This window comes from Electrona antarctica, assembly GCF_951216825.1.
Source record: "Electrona antarctica genome assembly, chromosome: 4".
Classification (NCBI taxonomy): Eukaryota; Metazoa; Chordata; class Actinopteri; order Myctophiformes; family Myctophidae; genus Electrona; species Electrona antarctica.
Window position 1 is genome coordinate 49,908,014 of NC_136809.1, and position 23,615 is coordinate 49,931,628.

At 41.6% G+C, this 23,615-nt stretch overlaps 1 long non-coding RNA gene across 1 annotated transcript in view; it reads right to left on the bottom strand.

Moving 5' to 3' along the window:
• The window catches only part of LOC306921578, a 566,256-nt gene that overhangs the window by 367,634 nt on the left and 175,007 nt on the right, over positions 1-23,615 (bottom strand). The window lies entirely within an intron of this gene.

Genomic DNA, 23,615 nt, shown 5'->3' on the forward strand with positions numbered 1-23,615 from the left:
TTGTGTGTGTGAAAAGCTTAGCACATTTTGGGCGGGAACCCCTTTTGGTGTTAGCATTGTTATGCTTTAGCTATTGAAAAATAGCAGATCTACAAGCTCATAGCGCGCCACCGAGTGGCGCGCTACGAGCTTGTAGGTCTGCTATTTTTGAAAAATCGAAGAACCACTGACATAGAAACATAGCTTTTTCAGAAAACTGTCAGGATGTAGAAGACATTTTTAGAATCTGATCTCAGTTCAAAATGGCTTAAAGTCTGTATGGTTTCCTTGACAATAAATGGTGTAATCCTGATCGGGAGATGTACACCGCGTCTCTCTGAGGAAACCACATGGCCATAATGCAAAAATAATGATACTCGACTGCAGGCTGTCTCTGTATCTCAGTGGTCCATCCATCACACATATAGCGCCTATACGCTTAATGATTGATATACGGTGAGATGCATCAGATGTGGGCATCGTGCAGTACTGCGATAGCGTCGTAGACCTGCTATAGTGATGTTGAATGTCTGTGTTATCATACTTCTCAGCTTCCTCTTTGACCACGTCCACAAAGCCATACGCTGGGATTATATCCTCTGCAGATTTATGACGCACGTCGACACAAAGCGTGACGTCAGGAAATATACGGGATACAGTAAATCTGTAGAGAGCTGCTAATACGATTTGGGGCTATACAGTGGTGGAAAGTAAGTACTTTTACTTAAGTACTGTACTTACTGTACAATTATTGTACTGTACAATTTTGAGGTATTTGTATTTCCAATTTCCAGTACTTGTACTTCTACTCCACTACATCTCAGAGCCACAATTTGTACTTTTACCCCATTTTAATTTTGATTAGAAAACATGCAGTATAAACCTATACATTTCGGCCATTTGAAAATAGCCGATCTATATGCTCACAATGCGCATTATGAGCTTGTAGATCAGCTATTTTCAATAGATTTTGTACACATTTTGAACTTGTGAAATGGGGCATTTTCAATTCCGTACTCTTACTTGTAACAAAGTAGTTCTAAATTGCAGTATTGGTACTTTTACTTAAGTAAAACAATTGAGTACTTTTTCCACCACTGGGACTATATAATGCGGGCAACGGTTGTATATCTCTAAGATGTATACACGCCTGATGTCCGGAGGGCGGTTTTATAAGTCCATTCGAAAAGGCCCCCGTTTTGCTTGATCAATACAGGTCTACCTTGTGCCACACAACAGAAAAATAGACCCAGAGAATATAAATTCTATCTTTGGATATAATGTTTTCTCCCACCTGCAGTGGTCTGCTGACTGGTGGTTTTATTTTTTTACGTCAAATTAAATCACTAAATCAACCTGCCACAACGGAAAACAGAAAGGGCTTCTTCATGGTGTCGTTGCGAATCTGAATGTTTCTGCTGAATGGGAGAGCCATGGAGGTTTGGCAGAGGACAGAGGAAGATTAAGTAGACATATTAGATTACTGCCACTGGAAATTGGGATGGTGAAAGTGGCGCTGCTAGGTTTAACCCATTTAGGCCTGACGTCGAAATAAAAAAAAAAGTCTTCTGAAAGAATATATATTCGAAGATTTGTGCCGCATTTTCACGATTTTTCAGAAATAGCAGATCTACAAGCTCATAGCGCGCCACTCGGTGGCACGCTATGAGCTTGTAGATCTGCTATTTTTCAATAGCTCAAGTATAACATAATGCTTAGTTAAAACACCAAAAGGGGTTCAGAATGGGTTAAGGAGAACAGAAAAGTGACAAGTGGCATTGGTCCCTGATGGAAAATACTTGAGGGAGGCCTATGAGGATATACTTGGCTGGATGCCATCTGGATTACGTGAATGATTTATGACATCGTAACCACAAAGCTCAGACCTGCCTTTTCCTTGCTTTGGGAATAAATGTGGCCTTAAATGCCACGACGCCAAAACATCTTTGCAATCAAGATAATAATAAACAAAGAGCGTATATCTTTTAATTTAAAAAATAATCCTGAATAAAAGCAAATATATAGAAAGCAATGGAATGAATGTCTCAAACCAGTTTTTTTCTTTTTATCGAGTGAATAAAGCACTTAAACACTTAAATCAGAGTGAATTGATATACGTTGCCTAAATATATAAATAAATAAATCCTGTATCTCCATTTTTCAACTGGTTTAATGATTTTCTTGTGTCTCACAAAAGTAGCAACGTTTTCTAACAATTTCTCCAATTTTAGAAACCCTTTTAAAGGGAATGTTAAGAAAAGGTTAAGTGTGACTATGTGGGCTTTATAAACTAAACCACTGAAGAGTATACATGTATGAACAATGTAGTAGTAATCAAGAGCTCATGACTAAAGTATTCAGTCAGTATTATTACTCCATTCTCTGAAAACTAACAGCTTTGAATAGAGATGATATAACACCCGACAGACAATATAACACACACACACACACACACACACACACACACACACACACACACACACACACACACACACACACACACACACACACACACACACACACACGTACAAATAGACACTTTTATATAGACAAAGAACAGTACAGGAATTCATCATAATGGAGGTAAAAATGGAAAAGAAACATATACAGTGAGGGGAAAAAGGGGGGGGGGGGGCGGTGGGGGGGGATTCAGATTTTACGGGGGCCAGTTTCGAATTGCAGCCATCCGTAGGTGCCCTTTGAGAGCGGTTTTGAAGGAGTAAAGGGATTCGCATGTCTTAATGACTGTTGGTAGGGCGTTCCACATTTTGGTGGCATAGGAGCGAAAATAATTTAGTCCCTTGTTTGTGCCGAATCTGGGTTGAACATGATTCGTTGCACTCCCTCTGGTGTTGTGGGTGTGGACTTCGTTAACATTAAGGAAGTATCTACACAGGTACATGGGTATCTTGGTGGAGTATCGAATCTTGTGGACCAGACCCATTGCAAGATGCTGTACTCTGTCGCCGACCCTAAGCCATGCCAGTCTGTCAAAGTGGGCAGGGGTGAGGTGGGTTCGGGGGGTGAGGCCAAGTAGGAGCCTGACCAGTTTGTTTTGGGAGGTCTGGAGCCTAGATTTAAGGGCCTTTGAGGTGCTGTGGTACCAGGAGGTGCATGCATAGTCAAAGAAGCCTTGTACAAGGGCTCCTGTTAAGGTCTTCAAGGTGTTTTTGTCGACCAGTGAGGAGATCCTGTAAAGGAATCTTGTTCTTTGGACTTTTTTGATTACGTTGGTGGCCATTTTATCACCGGAAAGATTAGCCTCCAGGATGGAACCTAGGTAGGTAATTTCATCTTTACGTGTGATAACATTGTCACCCACTCTAACCAAGAAGCCATTTGCCTTGCTGAGATTACTATTAGATCCAAAGAGAATGGATTCAGTTTTTCCCAGGTGTAAAGATAGTTTGTTATCAGCGAGCCAGGTGCAGATTCTACCGAGTTCAGAGCTGAGGGCATTTTCAACCTGCAGTTTGTCCCTGTCCGAGACCAGCAGTGCCGAGTCATCTGCGAACAGGAACAAGTTGCAGTCACAAGCTGAAGTCATGTCGTTAACATATATTAGGAACAGTAGAGGCCCTAGTATGCTTCCTTGTGGAACGCCACAGCTCACTGGGAGGGGGGGGACAGTGTTCCGTTCACTTCCACCATCTGTGCTCTCCCCTCCAGGTAGGATTGCATCCAGCTCACTGATGTGCTATCGAAACCAATTGCTTTTAGCTTGTTAACCAGTATGGAGTGGTTCACTGTGTCAAAAGCCTTTTGGAGGTCCAGCATGACCATGCCGCAGTATTTGCCAGCGTCCACCTCTTGTTTGATGTGGTCGCTCAAATAGAGAAGGCATGTGTCAGTGGAGTGGGATGTTCTGAAGCCAGATTGGAACTCGTACAATAATTTATTAGTGGCAAGATACTTTTCAACCTGTTCATAGTCTATTTTTTCCATCACTTTCGAGATGGAGCTTAGAATAGAAATAGGGCGGTAGTTGCCGGGGTCTAATTTACTCCCTTTCTTGTGCAGGGGGGTTACTTTGGCCAGTTTGAAATCTAGGGGGACCTGTCCCTGTTTGATGGAGAGGTTTACTATGTGGGTGATGATTGGAGCTATAGAGATGGCTGAGTCTCTGAGAAATTTGGAGGGAATATTGTCATGGCCAGTGGCCTTGTGGGGTTGGAGGGCACTCAGTTTCTTAAGTACCTCATCAGTTGTTACCATAACTAATTTAAAATCGTCTTTACAAACACCTAGGTTTCTGTAGAAGGTTTTAATGTGCTCTACACCAAAGAGCCCAGAGTGGGAGGGCAGATTGTTAACCAGCGTTGTTGATATGTTTGTAAAGAAGATGTTCAAGTAGTTGGCCACATCAAGCTTGTCAGTGATGAGAGTGTTGTTCGCTTTAATGTTTATGTTTGAAAACCTGGTTTTCAGTTTCTGACTATAGCCTAATTGGTTGTTGAGTAGCTTCCAGAGCTCTCGAGGATTGTTTTTGTTTTCCTCAGCTTTATTATTAATGAAGTTACTTTTGGCGGATTTGATCATGGCAGTAACATTATTTCTTAGCCTGTTTCGTTGGGTTTTTAGGTTGTCCAGCTGAGCTTGGAGACCCCTGTTGAAGCGCTTGGCAAGCTTTGACTTGCATTTTAGAAATTCAGAGCATTTTTTGTCTCTGGCATTCGTTGCAGTCATTATGTCCGAATTCATCCATGGCTCCGAGCGGGTTTTGACCCTGATGGTTCTCAGAGGAGCCATGTAGTTCAGTACTGATGTAAATTTGGTTTTGAAGCCAAGCCAAGCTTCTTCGACAAGTGTGCTGTTAAGCTCATCGGACCAATCCAGACTCTCCAATTCTTGGTTAAAGGCCTCACTAGAGTAGGTTTTGAGGTCCCTTGATATGACTGCTTTGTGGCAGCCAGACTTTGGTTTTTGGTTTTTGCGGGTACAGAATATCATGAAATGATCACTAAGCCCGCATACAATAACACCTTTCTTGGAGATTCTGGATTTGTCCGAGGTCAGAATGAGATCAATGACAGTTTGAGTAGAAACACACACTCTAGTGGCTAATACTATGCAGATCACAAAACCTACTAAATGATTTGAAAACAGGCGCCTCTTTACGCTGTACGTCTGTATTCAGATCGCCCATCAGGATTTTCTCTGCACCCTCCTCCTCAGCTAAGCAACCCTCAAGAATATCATAAAAGCCTTGCTGATCAGGAGGTCTGTAGACTGTGCCAACTAGTACTGATTTCGCATTTTTGAAAATTAATTCAACCCACACAGTTTCAATTTCAACATGCTGTAAGTCAGTACGGGTAATGAATTCAGTATCTTTGTGGATATACATGCAAACACCACCCCCATTACGGTTTCTATCATTTCTGACTACTGAATAGTTCTCAATTTCAATCTCAGCGTCCCTGATGGATTATCTAGTTTGGTCTCAGAAAAACACAAAATGTTTGCCTTGCCGGTAAGGAATAATTCTCTAATTTCGGGCCAGTTTGGAATAAAGGCTGTTTACATTGAGATGAAAAAGATGAATACCATTGTTGTTGAGGATTGATTTGTTGATGTCAGCAATTGAGAAGAGTTGATCAGGTCCACACACACACACACACACACACACACACACACACACACACACACGCACACACACACAATTTGATAATTGTGTCCAGCACCGTATTTATGAACTGTGGGGATGTGCATACTGTATCTTATTCCCTTTTTTTTAAACAAGTATATTATATGTGCCTTTGTGTAAAGTGCTCCGTTCTTCTGTTAGAGTGAGATTTACAACCAAAACTGTTTTGGTTGTATGTTGTGTGCATTGAAGACTGTGTCCTCTCTCCTTTGGATTGATTGATTGAAATATTTATTAACAGTTTGCAGAATTACAGTACATTTCAAGCACAAACTCTTCTCTTCTTTACTCAAAATAAGTGTAGTCCAGGACTCTTAAAGAAAGCTTGCTCAGCCTGCCTCTGTGGTTTTCAACCAGTGGTCCTTGAGGGGGTTCCAGGTAGTACCCAGCTTTGGTAAATGGACCTGTACGGGTCCATTTGGTTTAAGAGTTACATTATTGTTAAACATCTGCATTACTTAATTTGCAAGAAGTCTACACAATATTGGAGAATGTAGAATAATTGTTATTTTGATCAACGTTTGCCTGTTACCTCTCCTAATGCCAACGTCAATACAGCATGGAATTGTGTCTCAACGATAACAAAATATTCTTTAGTTTTGGGTCTGAGAGGCTATAAATCTCATCAAATGGTGGTTCGTGCATGGCTCAAATGCTGAATAAACAATGGGCCTCGATATGAAAAAGGTTGAAAACCTGTTTCTGCCTCTGATTCTGTCATATCACTAGAAAGTAAGCCTCTGATTCTATAAAGTAAGCATTGTGTTCTTCTTGATTCCCTGATGATGCGTCGATTGATCTATTGATGCGGTACTGCTCCCCCATCTCCTCATTATTAACCAGGCCTCCCGGAATCATCTCCCTGTGGTGTGAACGGCTTTAGTAATTGTGGTTTCATAATAATTAATTGCATTTTTATAGCGCTTTTCCAAGTGCTCAAAGCGCTTTACAATGGTTCATTCATTCATACATACATTGGGAGGTGAAGCGGCGAACAGTCGACGCCAGTGTCCTCACTTCCCACATTCACACACCAATGGTGGCGAGCTCACACCGACCGACTCATTGGAGGCAATGTAGGGTTCAGTGTCTTGCCCAAGGACACTTCGAACCGCCGACCCAGGGATCATTGGACGACCTGCTCTACCTCCTGAGCCACAGATTAACTTTCATTAATAAAATTGTGAAAATATACGACCATACAGGGACATAAATTCACTTGTGCCATTATGACATACTAGTTTCATTATAGTGGCAGAATATACTGTATGATACTAATAATTTATTCAGCACTGTTGTATTTGCCACTAAATACTTTACAGTATATTAATTTATAACCCTAGGGGTCCTTGAGGGAGTTCCACAGGGTCCCCAGCTAAACGATAGATAGGAACCAAATGGACCCTTATGGGTCTGTAACCCAGAGAGACCCCTTTTCCACCGGTTGGTTCCCAATGGGAACCGGTTCAGTTCTTTTTGGTTCTCAGTCCATGAGCCAGAGCTCCAAAATTGGAATGTTAATTATGAATTGAGTGGGAAACTATACCTATATTAGTGGTAGCTTTTTCATGTTTTCTATCTTTTGCATATTTTCCTATATAATGCCTCCTTTGCATATTTACATTTTTTAAATTTGTAATACATATAATAAACCATTGTCTTCGTGTAAGTAATCAACTGGGGAAGTCCAATTTTGGAGCTCTGGCTCATGGACTAAGAACCAAAAAGAACTGAACCAGTTCCCATTGCTAGAGCCATAAAAAGCTTCTCTCATGGGGGTCCCTGGCAATTGGCATATCTTTTTCAAATGGGGGTCCGCAAGCTAATTAGTGTCAATTTGGGGGTCCTTGACATGAAAAAGTTTGGGAACCACGGATTCATAGCATGATGAGGCGTCTGCATTTAACCCCAAGTATCAGGAGCAGTGGGCACTTTGGGGGCAGTTAGGCAGTGGTGGAAACTAATACTTAAGTGTACAATTTTGGGGTATTTACTTGAGTATTTCCAATTTCCAATACGTTTACTTCTAACGCCACTACATCTCGGATCCAAATGTTGTACTTTTACTCCACTAAAGAAAGATTGTGTTACTAGTGACTTTGTAGATTTTCATTATGATTACAAAATCTTTCTGCCTTTTAGTTTAGTTTTTCATTGTTGTTGTTGTTGGGGTTGTTTTTGCTTATCTGTAGCCTTTTAACTTGTTTTCTTATTTTGTTTTGTTGTAAAGTGACTTTGGGTACAGAGAAGTGCTGTATAAACTCAATGAATTATTATTGTTATTATACATAACATAAGTGTGTACTCAGCAAGGGTTAATGCTTGACGCGGTGGTAGTTGTTGAGAAATAATGACCGACAGGATGTTTAAACAGCGAGAAGAAGTCGAGGTGTTTAACCCATTTAGACTTGAAAAATGTCTAAATGTCTTAAATCTAAAAGGTTTTCTGAAATACCCATGTTTCTATGTCAGTGGTGCTCAACATTTCGGGTGCAGTACTTAGTTTAGACAGTACTTAGTTTTAGACTAGTCATTTGGTTAGACCAGTCATTAGTCCTACAACTACAACCTATCTCAAACCCTCACCTTAACCCTAACCTCCCACAGGGCAGCACACCTAAACCTAACCTCAACCCATGTCTAACCAATGACTAGTCTAAACTAAGTATGCATCCCAACATATTTCATGTCAAGGACGCCAAAAATGATATGTAATTGGCCACTGACCCCCATCTGAAAATATGTTGTTCCAGGGGGACCCCCCCAGAAGAAAAGATTTTAGTTAAAAACTTTGCTGTGAAAGAATATACATTTTCACGATTTCTCAAAAATAGCAGACCTACAAGCTCGTAGCGCGGCACTCGGTGCCGCGCTACGAGCTTGTAGATCTGCTATTTTTCAATAGCTAAAGTATAACATAATGCTTGAAACACCAAAAGGGGTTCCCGCCCAAAATGGTTTAATCATCCTGAAGGGCATCATTTCTAAACAACTACCGCCGTGTGATAATAAACTATCCCGCTAATTACACGGTGTCGGCTACTGTACAAATTAATACATTTACCCAAAAGCGACAACAAAACAAGGTATTTCCTTGCTTACAGTAATGAAAGTATCGCGCTGGCTAGTGGCTGGCCTTCTGCCCGCAGCTGCCTGCAGCACATGCAGTCGTCTCGGAAAACAACAAAGTCAGTGTCGATCAAATATAGCATCAATTTTCGGGTACTGCCATCGTCTATTTCTCGCTTCAAATGTTTTCAGAAAACATTCTCGAGAGCAGAGTTTAGTTGTAAATGTCAGTGTCTGTTTGTTTTCATGTCCGTCATGTTGGATATATACAACATAAAATCCAAGTGGCGCAGCCAGGTGCTCTGATGCTGATGATTAGACAGCGGCCTGGCATGACTGAAGTAAAATGTGACAGAAGTAGCATGTGCTTAAATTCATATTTAGAAACTGTTTCAGATGTCAAACATTTCTGAGATGATGGAATGGTGATGGATGATGATGGTCATGGAAGGGGAACCCTCTGAAAGCTTAATGGGCAAAGATAATCAACTTCAAAAGTGTTATAGAGCTGAGCGGTCATTATCAAGAAATAACACACAGCTGAATTCAGCGATTGACCAATCAGAATCAAACATTAAACCAAGCCGTGTAAAATAAAGTAAGGGATAATGTCTGCCTAGGTGGTCATTGTCGGGAGATAATTTACCGACCGAGGGGGTTTAACCACCGATGCGAAGCGGAGATTTGAAAACTTGTGAAATGGGACATTCTAGTATTGCATACTGTATTGAGTACTTTCTAATTTTGGCACTTTTAAGTATATTTTTGATGCCGATACTTTTGTACTTTTTACTCAAGTGCATTTTGAATTCCATACTTTTACTTAAGTAACAGCTAGAGTACTTCTACATTGTATTGATACTTGAACATTTGAGTACTTCTCTCACCACTCGTAGTAAAGTACATGTGCACACACACACAAGTGCACATTATGGCACAGTGAGATTATGCTCTAAAGAGGATGGAGCACCCCGCTGCTTACCCAACAGCTCAAACTAATTGGGGAGATTAACAGCGTAATGAGCACAGATTGCTGCTCTAAATGAATCATTGCTACGATTGTAAACAAAGTTGTTAAAGGGCAATAGAAACCTAGAGACATTGAAACTTGCAGTGTTGCTTATGAAAGATAATAACAATCATGACTTGCGATAATTTTTTGTTGTTGGTCTGAACACCGTGGGTTTCATTAAGAAGTCCATCTTTCAGTAGCGCTCCAACAGACCTTGTCGGTGGAATTGCGTTGCTAGGGAACAGCTTGGGTCCAGGTTTGTTTCCTTGCAGATATTAAACCATTTAGACCTGAGTCCGCATCATTGTCTAGCCCTTAACCCATTTAACCATTATTTTTAAATTTACATAGCTTGTAGATCTGCTATTTTTGAAAAACCGTGAAAATGTGTGTAAATCTTTGAACATATTTCACAGCAAAAGGTTTTTAACTCAAATCTTTGCTTCCGGGGGGGTCGCTGGAGCAACATATTTTCAGATGGGGGTCGGCGGCCAAACGCGTAATTCTGGGCGTCCTTGACATGAAAAAGTTTGAGAACCACTGATTATATCGAATCATAGGATTTTCAGAAAACTGTCATGATTTAGTTTAGAAGACATTTGGAGAAGCTGGTCTCAGTCCTAAATGTGTTAACAAACACTGCAAGTGTGTGGGAAAAAAAACAAAACGGACCATTTAGTTTGGAGGGCTGTATGTCGAGGAGGGCTAAGGGATAAGCGTGGGCGTGGTCATGCAGGTTACATTTGCCACTGCATTCTGCCTAACTGAACATGACACTACGCTACGGATAGGTCATGTGCAGCAAGAGGAGGCGGCACGTTCTACTCGGCTAGGAAATGCTAATAGCGAAATCATTATGCAGAAAATTGTATTCACGTTGTTCCCCCAAAGGACCCCCAGCAGCATGAAGCAGCAATCCACCCCCATCATACTGTAGGTGGATTAAAATGACATTTACTTATAGCACCATATAATGACTTTGACCCCTTATGCATTGTAAATCCGGCTTCTCATTATACTACATTATACGACACTAAATTAAATATGTATACACTGCATATAGCTGTACGTGAAAAAGTCAGCCGAAATTAGTCATCTGCCATTCATTCTTATCTATTGATAATATTCGGATCACGTTAACATAGCTGTGTTTGCCTCGGTTAATCTCTTTTACATGTGTCTATATAATTAATGTGCGTGTCTGTGTGTACTGTCTTTCATGTGTGTGCAGTGTGGGTGTTCACGTGATCGACTGCGGAGCAATATTTTTGAACTATATATGTCAATAACATGGCGTGGCAAAAGAGAATGGGCAAAAAGTGCGTAACAAAACACATGCTGTGTTGTGACATACAAAGCTGTCAGTCACAAGAGCTCCCATGTTTTCTGAAATCTGAACATCACTTCCTGAATTTGTTGCTTCCCCAAAAAGTCAGCTACATGAACGAACTGTTAACGGGAAAGAACCAGGGCAAAGAACCAGGGCAAAGGAAAACGCTGTCTCCCCCCCCGCCGCCCCTAAAAACATCTATTGCACATAGATAGAAATACACTGTGACTGAAGCTGTTTGCACTAAGTTAGATAGCATTTGATTATGCTCTTGAATCTTATTGTTTTGTTTTTGTTTTATTATACTTTTCTACTGTTGTTATTCTGCTGCATTGTCTGAAGGACAGGAGGCCAAAATAGGTTTTACTCTTATGTAAATAGTAGAGTAATGCGGAGCACGGTGGCACAGTCGGTAGTGGTCCTGGGTTCGATTCCCGCTGGGCTGTAGGCCTACAAAAATCACGGCATATTTGTGAACAGCACGTTGTTAAAGTGAAATGGTTCAAACTTCATATCCCACAGGCTGACATGTGCAGTCCACTGGCTGCATGCATGAATGTGTGTGGAATAACTGCCAAGGAAAAGTGCTTGATGGGAAATCAAAACAGCTGGCGGATTGCAATCCTTGAAACTATTTATCTACACACTAAAATCCACTAATTTACTACCCATTTGTAACAGAGTGCACACATTTTTTGCTTGATTTAACGGTAACCCGTTAAAACGGGAAAGCGAAAGCATCTGTTTGTGTACAAGCATCTGCTACTTGTGAAAATGTGTGATAACTGCAGGTTTAGAAGGCATTTGTAGTATCGGCCTCATGTCTTACTGGGTTGAATGAACCAGTGTTTATTTACTCAATGGGTGCCAAGGACTTATTTAACTTCTTTTTCATGATGTCCTGGAGCGCCAAGGACGTGTTAAAAAATGGTAAAAAAAAAAATATATATATATATATTCTTTTTAGAAAAAAATAAAATAAAATAAAAAAAGTCTGGGACTTTTGGCGCCCCCTGGTGGTGGTGAATGACAGCAAATTTTGACTTTAGTTTTAGTCATAGTCTCTTGAATAGCCTTCGTTTAGTTTTAGTCACATTTTAGTCACCTGGAATGTTTTAGTGTTTTAGTAGACTAAATATCATAAGATTTTAGTCGACTAAATCTATAGTTGATTCAGTCGGCTAAAATGTATTTTGGTGTGCCTTGATGCCGTCGTAATGGCTGATTTTACACTTGCTGAACATAGCCGATCTACAAGCTCACAAAGTTGTGATTTATACTGGATCTCTTGTCCACTAGTCCCTTCCTAACATTTTAGTCTAGTTTTTATTTTAATTGTTGATGAAATTGTCAATTTATTTAGTCTTAGTTTTAGTCATCATAGCATATAGCTTTCATTTAGTTTTCCATTTAGTTTTCGTCAGTGATAAAAAGTATAGTCGACGAACATTTTTCGTCTATTATTCATAGTATGTGTCGGCACACACACACACGGGACACGGAGCAGCCTCCTGAGAATGGCCAAAAAATGCATAAACATCGTCATTTATTACTTAGCAAGAAGGCGATAATTCCCCCGGCGAATTAAGCGCTGCATGGACTGATGCTGCTTTGTGGAAAAGCAGAGTCTCCTCATATTACCTCTCTTCAGCCTTGAATGGCTCTTCAGCCTTGAAGCACAGCATCTTATTAGCAAAACACTGATTAACAACAGCTTCATCGGATGGCTGTCCTGATAAACAGCATACGCCCCCGTACACGCTATACAGAACCAGAAACCCATGAAGTGTTTTTTTGTTTGTTGTTTTTCTCCTGTCTGTCTCACTATCTCTTGCGGGGTGTTATCTTTGCATAATGGATGGCCACTGTCAGCAGGGGTGGAAAAAGTATACAGTACTCAAATGTTTTACGTGCTTTAACTAAGTAAAAGTATGAATATACTGCAATGGAGAAACACTCTGTTACACATAAAAGCCTGGAATTCAAAAAGTACAAAAGCGTCAAAATGAATTTAACGTACTGTACCAAAAGTAAAAGTACTCGTTATATGCGGAAAGTCTCAAGTCCCAAGTTTTCAAATACAAATAATTTGAGCTTGTAGATCGGCTATTTTCAAATGGCCGAAATGTATATAGGGCTTAAAGGGGAATACCACTCATTTTCAACATTTTACTATGTCATTAATATACCTTAGAGCTGTTCTGTGGAAATAATAAAAAAGGCCCCCCCATTCTGTGTTTCCCCATTCTGGAGGTCTGAAAAAAATCATTAACATGGTGAATCACATCTTGATGATGTCAACAGCTCTAAGGTATATTAATGACATAGTAAAATGTTGAAAATGAGTGGAATGCCCCTTTAAGTAGGTATAGTTTGTATAATAACAATCCAAATCTAGTAACTAAAGCTGTCAAAATAAATGTATAAAAAGTACAATATTTGGATAGGAGATGTAGTGGAGCAGGAGTAAAAAGCACAGCCAGACTCGTTGTCCTCTGAGGGGCGAGAGCGGAGCCGTGAAGGAAATCTGTGGACTAGAAAAAAACAGATGATTCACAGTCCATACTTTACTTTTGTTTTGGTATTTGTTCTTCTCTTGAGTATTTCCAATTTTCAATACTTTTACTTCTACTCGAATACATCTCGAATATTGTACCTTTACTCCGCTACATTTTTTTTATCGACTTTAGTTACTATAGTTACTTTGTAGATTTTTGATTATTATTACAAAACATATACATCACTATTACGTCACTATTTCGGCCATTTGAAAATAGCCGATATACACGATCACAATGTGTCGCGATGCATTGCGAGCTTGTAGATCTGCTATTTTTGACAGATTTGTATACATATGAAAACTTGAAATGGGACACTATGCACAATGAGTACTTTTACTTTTCAGATTACTTTTCAAAATGTAGATTTCCAGACTTTCTTTGTTGCAGTATCGATGCTTTTACTTAAGTAGAGAATATGAGTACTTGTTCCACCACTGCACAACACACAGTCTCATCATCCAGAGTGTTCATTTAACTCTCTTAAGTGTATCGGATGGTGTTTAGACTTCTGGTATTAAATTCATTTTGTAATCATTTTGGTGCATGGTTTTACTGTGCCATTTTGTTTCATGACTCAGAGTGATTTGTCGTTTTTGCATATTGTTCTATACATCAGGGGTTCTCAACCCGTGGGTCGCGACCCCTTGGGGGGTCGCCAAATTATTTTAGGGGTTCCCCAAATTATTTAAAAAAAAAAAAAGAAAAAAAAAATATTTATTTTTAAATTTTATTTTCACGATTTTTCAAAAATAGCAGACCTACAAGCTCGTAGCGCGCCACTCGGTGGCGCGCTATGAGCTTGTAGATCTGCTATTTTTCAATAGCTAAATTATAACAATGCTTAAAACACCAAAAGAGGTTCCCGCCCAAAATGGTTTAAGGTTATTGTAGCAGTCAATTTATATTGGGGGTCGGGAGGGGGCGGGGCAGGGGTCCCGAGACATTGCCAAAGCATTTCCGGGGGTCCCCGGCCAAAAACGTTGAGAACCACTGGTATATATGATGTACAAATAAAGTTTTTGTTGCCAGCAACCAATCACCCACTTTGGGTGTTGGCCTGATTGAGGACACTCCCTGATCCCTTGTCCCAATCTTTATAAATATCTGGTGTAACTCCTTGTATGTCATTCCCTGAAGAAGGCAACTTGTTGCCGAAACGTTGGAAAAATAAAGATGTTGATGGAATCGTGACTACGAGCTGTGCGGCCTCTCTCCTTTCTCAGTCATAGTTATCTCCTGCGGTCAGCACCTCCTCCCACTACTGGTGTGCGCTCCTACCTTCCTGTTTGTTTGATGACTCAGACTCTGAGTCATCAAACAAACAGGAGTGATGGCATCGCACGAGTGTACAGTACGTACGTCACATTGTATACTGTAGCACCGTAGCGGACGCATTATGGATAGCAACCTGGTGATAAGCATCCTCTGAGTCACCTAATCCTGGCTCTGAGGTTTTAACTCATTTAGGACTGAGACCAGATTCTACAAAATGTCTTTCTAAATCAAAAACCCATGTTTCTATGTCAGTGGTTCTCAAACTATTTTATGTCAAGGACCCCAAAAATGATATGAATTTGGCCACCGGCTCCCATCTGAAAATATGTTCATATATTTGAGTTAAAAAACGTTCGCTGTGAAAGAATAATATATTCAAAGATTTGCGCCACATTTTCAAGATTTTTCAAAAATAGCTATAAAGTAAGGCCTAAAACACCAAAAGGGTTTCCCATCCTAATGGGTTAACTCATCATCATCATCATCTTCATTTGAGTGCCCTCGAGATCTGCGACACAAGCTGCATCCACTGGTCTCTGACTGTTGCTCATCGCCACACCAAGTTCATGTCCCTATACTCACAACATCTCCACAGGGACGTCTCCACAGACAGAAAAATATCCAGAGTTTTCTTTGTGCCACAACAACTGAGATGGGGGGGATGCCTCCATAAATCTGAGCTTTAGTTGGATGTTTCCTCCATGAAAGGTTCTGGACACACCTGAGGAGTCTTGTGTATGTTCTGTCAACACGATCCCGAAGGTCCATGTTTCGGCACCATAAAGAAGGATACTTTCCACCCAGGCTTTGAACAGGTTGAGCTCTTGAGATCTCTGACTGCCATATAAGATGTATAGCTTTCATATTGCAAGTGCTCCAGGCCTTTTTAACTCATCTTCCTGGGGCTTGAAAAAGAACCCTTCATATGTAACCTACCATAGAGCACCGAAGTCAGACGTCATATCCCACAGGCTGACATGTGCAGTCCACTGGCTGCATGCATGAATGTGTGTGGAATAACTGCCAAGGAAAAGTGCTTGATGGGAAATCAAAAGTAAATGCTAACAGCTGGAGGATTGCAATCCTTGAAACTATTTATTCTACACACTAAAATCCACTCATTTACTAGACGTCAGTATAGAGGGCGAAAATCCACGGGTTCATGTACTTTGAATTTGCATTGTAATCCCCATAGGGGTTTTTTGATCCCCTCATATAAGAACTGTGTTTGACAAATAAACATGTCATCCCGACAAATAAACCGAATCAGAGGGATATATATCCCTTTGACTGAGTGGTTTAAGATGTTTGCTTTCCACACTGACGGGCGACCCGGGTAGGAATCCTGGGTGTAAAACGACGTGCTGCTGTAGGACTTTCAGAAGGTGACTTTCAGAGGTTCAGAGATGAAGGCATGTGTGTGATGGAGATGGAGAGATGAGAGGTTAACAGTTTAAATGCTGTGATTAAACAATCATGGTCCAGATCTCCCTGCTGTGTTTTCAGTAACCTTTGAAGAGTCACTAGCTGCGCCGACTTGATAGTTGATTGTCATGAAAATCCACTTTCAAACAGTGTAATCGCTTGTTGTATAGTGTTTAAAAATATTCCAAAGTGCCGATCACAACAACAGAGCGGAGGAGGACCCACACTGCACCACCGCCACTTTTGTAATGCATTGGGACTCAATTTCCCACAACTCTTTGCATGCCAGAGCGACTGATGTTTTGGCGATGACGTCATCAAACCGCGTCACCTATCCCACTCTGTCCGGTGGAATCCCCGTATGACTTAAGACGTAATAAAAACACGGATTAAACAATGAAAACATAAATCGTGTAACTCGTGAACGGGAGCTGTTCTACAGTCAATTAACTTGTGTATCTCGTGTTCAGGAGTCAACGTGTTTTAACAGGCGACAGAAGGATGGGTATTACAAGACAGACAGAGAGACAGACAGACAGACGCAGACGGTGGGTCTTACACAAGGCCTGACCACCGAGAGGGAACACTGAAGCGAAATGGACATGGTGGCTGGAAGTATGGTACTGGAGCTCGAGCAGCATTGGGCCAATGACGTCACAATGTGACGCGGTGCTCGTTAATTTTTTTATGGCCCAGCACATTCATGAAAGCGCATGTCGGACATGCACTGCTCCCGTGCTTGCGGTTATGGTTAGGTTAGGGTTTGAGGTATATAGGTTGTCGTTTGTCGGACCAGTGACTAGTCTGAACTAAGTACTGCACGCATCCGATGACGTATATATATATAGCCAACCACTTTTCCAACCCGGAAGGAGTGGTGAAAACACCTCATGTGCTGCATTGGGGAGCAACTCCATGCAAGTGGATGCATGGGAATTCCGGTGCCGTCTCTATTATTTATAACTCTATGGTCTTACACAGGAAGGAAGGAAGGGAGGGACAGACAGACAGACACTGGGGTGAAGGTGAAGCAGAGGAGGTGGAGATACTGAGCAGGAGAGCACAGGGAAGGGAATGGAAGGAGAATGCTAGGAGGACCCTGCCTGCTGACGGGAAGAGGCGATGAAAGCGGTGACAGAGACATTCAGCGTATATCAGGGTTTTTTACACTCTTGGAAACAAACTTTAGATTTGTGTGTGTGCGTGCGTGTGTGTGTGTGCGTGTGTGGGTTGGCGGTGGTAGAGGCTTAGTCTGCATCGTTCCCATAAAAGGGAATTCCCTAAAAGCCTCTTAGAAAGAAACCCCCCCTGGAGAGGTAAATTGCCATGCAGTGTGGTGACAGCCCGTCTCTAGTCAAGCACCTCTTCCTGAAACTATACTATATCTCGAGGAGTTTAGCTTTAAAACCTCTTTAACGGATTTCTTCTCAGATCCAAATATTGTACTTTTACTCCGCTACGTTTATTTGACAGCTTTACTTACAAGTTTGGATTATTATCACAAAACATATACATTACCCATCAATTAGCCGACCTACAAGCTCACAATGCGTTGCTATGCGATGCATTACGAGCTTGTAGATCTGCTATTTGAAAACTTGAAAGCATAATCAATACTTTCTTACTTTTGGTACTTTAAGTACATTTTGAAGCCAACACTTTTGTACTTTCACTCATTTTGAATTCCGGACTTTTACTTGTAACAGAGCATATTGCAGTATTGTTACTTAAGTAACAAAAAGAAAGTGAGTAGCCTAGTTTTTCCACCACTGCTTACGGATTTATTTTTTTCCCTGCAAATGTAACCCAAAAACACGCTGCTTGCAATCCGTTTTGTTGTGATCGGTCCCTCCCTGCCTCCTGCCTCCTGAGCACTCTTTCTGATCTGTTTATAATTGGTTGTGACAAGCTTGAAGGGGCTGGGTGGGTGGGGGAGTGGGGTGGGTGGGTGGGGGGGTACAGATTGATGGGGTCACATGGAGTGGAAGGCGTCATCATCACAGTACGTTCGTACACAAGGTCAGTTGGCTGGAAGGCTAAAGCCTTTAAAGATTTAGGCAATGTTATGGTGTTGTAAAGGCCAGGCCAGGCCTCTTCAATAGTTCATAAAGGCCACCTCTTCAATAACTGTACGTCTTCAATAGTTCATATACTGTATGTCTTCAATAGTTCAGTAGGCCTGCTCTATAGCCAGTGGTGGAAAAGGTGCTCACGTGTTTTACTGGAGTAAAAGTATCAACACAGACTTACTGTACTCTGTTCCAGGTAAAAGTCCGGAATTCAAAATGTAATTTACGGTGATCAAAATGTCCTAGTTAACTTTTTTCTACAAGTCTATTCTCCCCTCAGGGCTAGCGGGTGCGGGTGGGTGGGTATGCGTTAATGTTAGTTTTGTTTTGTCATGGATATATATATATATATTTTTGTGTGTGTACTATGTTCCTTGTATGTCTATAACAGCAGAGCTTAATAAAATGGCCAAAATGTATATAGGGCTGAAGTGTTTTGTAATGATAATCCAACTGTACGAAGTAACTATAGTGACAAAAGTTTTGAAATAATATTATTGTAGTGGAGTGGAGTGGCCCGAGCCGGCCTAGCGTGTAATCCAACCTGACAGCGTGTCGCGCGGGTTCAACTCCCGATCCCGACGACCTTTCTGCGTGTCACTCCCCATCTCTCCCCCCCATTTCAGTCAGCTTACTGTGCTTAAACACCAATTAAGGCAGAAAAAGCAAGGCCTAGTGGCCTAGTGGAGTAAAATATACAATATTTGTCTCGGAGACATAACAGAGAAGTAAAAGTACAGCAAATTGTAAATATGGTACAGACTAATCCACAGAGGGGTGCCCTGGGCACAGCCATTACTGAGGTGTAGTGTAAGTACAGCCTAAGGGCACTGCTCCATGGATTTGTCTATAGTAAAAGTGCAGTATACTTATAAGTAAATACTTAGTTACAATTTACACCAGCTATACCCCCCCCCCCCCCCCCCCCCTCACATAAAAAGGTTATAAATGATCTATACCTGGAGGCATCCTTGAGTGCTCCACTGTCAATCATCTCAGCTTAACAGATACCGTCAGTGTATTTGACTGGTTAGTTAACCATGCCAGCAGTCAAGTGGAAAATCAGAACGAGTGTAAGGAAACGGCCATTTATATACGGTGCCTTTTCTATAGTCTTTCTGCATGCCTGGGCAGTGGGGCGCTCACATGCTGCTGCACATTTACAATGTACTTCACGTTCACGCATGTCCCGTTCACACACTCTGAGGGTGCTATATGGTACTGTACGTACCGTTACAGGCAACCTTGTAAGGAGTGAAGGCGCCAACCGACTCATCTGGAGCATATGGGTTCAGTATCTTACTCTAGGACAGTGGTTTTCAACCCTTTTCATATTCCATTATGTATCCATTATTGATTTGGCATTTGAGCCACGGACCACCATTTGATGTGATTTAGCCTGTCAGACCGAAGACTTTGAATATTTTGTTGTCCTCGGTTACGGTTTTGTCCACAATTCCATGCTGTATTGATGTTGGCACCATATACTGTAGGAGACAAGGAGAGACAACAGGCACATGTTGATCAAAATGACAATTCTATACACTCTCCAATTGTGTAGACTTCTTGTAAATTAAGTAATGCTAGATGTATACCAACAATTTTACTCTTGAGAGCATACAATGAAACCAAATGGACGCATATGGGTCCATTTGGTTTTATTCTTCACCCTCAAGAGTTAAAGATCTATACATACATTTGCTTACCAACTCTCCATCACTTATAGCTGGGGACCACCTGGAACCACTTCTCACTAGGACACTTCAAAACGCAAACAGGAAAGAGCCCGGAAATTATATACATTTATATTCCCTCTCGACCTCATCCGTTCAGTCACACAGTAAAATCCTGAGGGTGAATTTAACTCCGAAACCGTAAAGATTGACCTATAACGTTGAAGAGCACAGGTAAGGGAGGAGTAATTAACATTTTAAAGGTTTATGCGTGCCCATATAATTCTCCGGGGTGAGGCAGAGTTCAACCTGGCAGATCGTTTCAAATTCATACTATATGCGGTGCAGCGGTATAGTAAAGAAATCCTCAGGGATAATTTAACTCTGGGCCCAGGAATGGTCACTGAACGGGATCTGCTGACACAAGTCAGAGGAGGGTCAAAGTGATTCCCCATCGGACGTAAAGAAGCTTTCAGCAAGGCGGCCGGTGACATACGCGCACACGCACACACGCACACGCACACACACACACACACACACACTGTAGTCCAAGGTAGGGTCGTAGTAGCATTAGCCAAACGTTCAGGGAATGAATAAGTGAGCAGGCAGGCAGGTGGTGACAGAGATCAGAATTGGTCAGGATGGCAAGCAGGCTGTGACAGAGTCCAGGGTGCTGAGCGCGGCAGGCAGGCTTGGCTGTGACAAAGTCCAGGGTGCTGAGCACGGCAGGCAGGCTTGGCTGTGACAGAGTCCGCAGGGTGCTTGAGGGTGGAGGCATTAATGGGTTAACCGGCGTTCCGGGCATTAATAAGTAAGTGCAATGGGCAGGTGGAAAGAGTGCAGGAAATGCTGACAGGATGTATATTTCCACACTGTGTTGTTTAGAAGCAGGTTAATCCTCCTGACCTCGCAGTAAAACCCTCACACTGTACTCGTAAACCTGACCGCCGATTCAACTCCCGTGTATGTTCTTTTTCTCCTTTTTCCCACCCACATTACAGCACATGCATGCATAATATTTATAGTTCTAAAAGCTGCATGAGCAAGCGGACTCCTCCATATGCATGACCCACAACTTGATGTGACCGATTCCCCTATAGGCCTATGTGTGTTTTGTATAAACTCGGACTATAAGCTCGGTAAACCAGTGGTTCCCAAACTTTTTCATGTCAAGGACCCCAAATCAACATTTATTAGGTCACGACCCCCCATTTGAAAACACATGCCAGTGACCCCGATAAGGGGGGGATTTTTACGGCTCCAGCAGTGATTCCGAAACATATTAATTTCAAGGACCCCCAGGTTTTACACGCATTATGCTACGGACCCCCGATTTAATGACACTTCTATCTCTGGGACCCCCAATTTATATTGTAAAACCACTGTTAATTTAACTCAGAGTGTACAAATGGAACCAATGGACCCATGTTAGGGTCCATTTGGTTCCATTTGTACACTCTGAGTTACAGACCCATAAGGGTCCTTTGGTCACAAATTATCATTTAGCTGGGTCCCCCCTGGAACTCCCTCAAGTACCCCTAGGGGTCCCCGGACCCCACTTTGGGAACCACTGCGGTAAACTACACACCTCATACCAGTGGTGGAATAAAACAAAGTCCTCTGTTATTTTTTTATTTTTTTACTTCAGTAAAAGTAGAAATACTCCATTACAAGTAAAAGTCCCGATTTCAAAATTGTCTTTAGTAAAAGTACAAAAGTAATTGGTATCAAAATGTACTTACCAATCAATCAAATGTAAGACCAAAGAGTAGAAAGTACTTTTTTGGTGCAGAATGTCCCATTTCACAAGTCCTACAAGTGAGCTTGTAGATCGGCTATTTTTAAATGGCCGAAATGTGTATACATAGGGCTGCAGGGCTTAAACGGTTAATGTATGTTTTGTAATAATAATCACAATCTACAAAGTAAATACAGTATAACTAAAGTTTTCACATAATTGTAATGGAGTAAAAGTACAATATTTGCCTCTGAGATGTAACGGAGTAGAAGTAAAAGTGCTGAACATTTGAAATGCTCCAGTGAAGTAAACCTTCCTCAAAAAGTACAGTAGGCTATACTTGAGTTAAATCTTTTTTTTAATTACTTTTTTTGTGGCTTTCGCCTTTATTTATTTTATAGAGAAGGGACAGAGAGTAGGCTGACAGGAAATGGGGAGAGAGATGGGGGGGTGACAGGCCGTCGGGGTCGGGACTCGGGAGTCGAACCCGCGGCACACTGCCAGACTGGATTACCAGCCAAGGTGCCTGGACCGCTGCGCCACGGCCCAGGCCTACTTAGTTACTTTGCACCACGCTGCGTCATATACGTACATTGGCAGGGTTTCTCTCACCCCGTTATGATGCAGTACTGAAACTCTTTGCTAGAACATCACAGGTGAGGAGAAAGGAGTGAAGCCAGAAGAAACGCGAGGGATCTTATTGGATTCATTCAATGTATCGGTCTGTTTATTATACAAACATTTCACTTCAGTATTAATTTCAATGTTTTCCTCTCAAATAATGGACCATGTAGTTAGGTAATTTAACCTTGTCATAAAGTCCCTGTATGTTTAACTTTAATGACGGTGGCTGGCTTATTTTTATCCCTCGTTTTCAGCCTCACTTTAACATGCACTTTAAAGGGCCACTTCACCCCTTTTGCAACCAGATCTTATTTTAATGATATTCACTTTCCTGTTTTTTTTTATGTGGTTTTTAGATACTTTAGTATTTCAAAGTGTGTGTGATGCCATGGACTCACTGCTGGATTACTACAATGACCATAATGCATTGCTGCACTCAGTGAGTAAGGTGAGGTGAGTGGCACTCACCTCACCTTGTGGAGAGGGAGGGGCTTACTGAGACAACACGTAGTCCAAGGTTAATTACTGTAAATAAGGTTAGGAAGTGAAGACCGTACGGTGGACTCCATGGAAGGAAAGAAACATGCGCAATTGAGACCAAGGAAGCTGAGCGCGGAAGTGTTTGGCTGCATATAGCCCATTGCTCATGTTTCTTTCCTTCCAGGGAGCAACATGGAGTCCACCGTACGGTCTTCACTTCCTGTCCTCATTTAATAGTCCTTGACATAGTCCAGGAAGCAAAGTGAGACCATGCAGTATCCATGACATCACTGGCACTTGAAATACTAAAATATCTAAGAAACACATATTACACACATCAAAAGAAACCCCAGGAAAGTGTTTCTTGTCTCCCAAACAGCATTACAATAAGATCTGGTTGCCAAAGGGGTGAAGTGTCCATTTTAAACATCAGGCCTGAGAGAAATGTAATGCCTTCCTATACTAATGTGGCCTATAGTAGCTGACAGCCGCTATGAGAGCATAAGTCCTAGTAGGAGTTGCTCCCGGCGTGGATGTCTCTGAGTCTTCAAAGAAATAAAAAGTGATAATTTGTTGTCTATTTGGCCCCACAGCGGTGACAGGCAGGGTCAGTGAACAGCATGTGGCATGACAGTAACAAAAATGAAATAAATAACATGAATAAATAACAGTAGGGGGGGGGGGGTGGGGGGTGGTGCCTGGTGGCTGGGCCGGTTAGCGCGCAGGCCATATG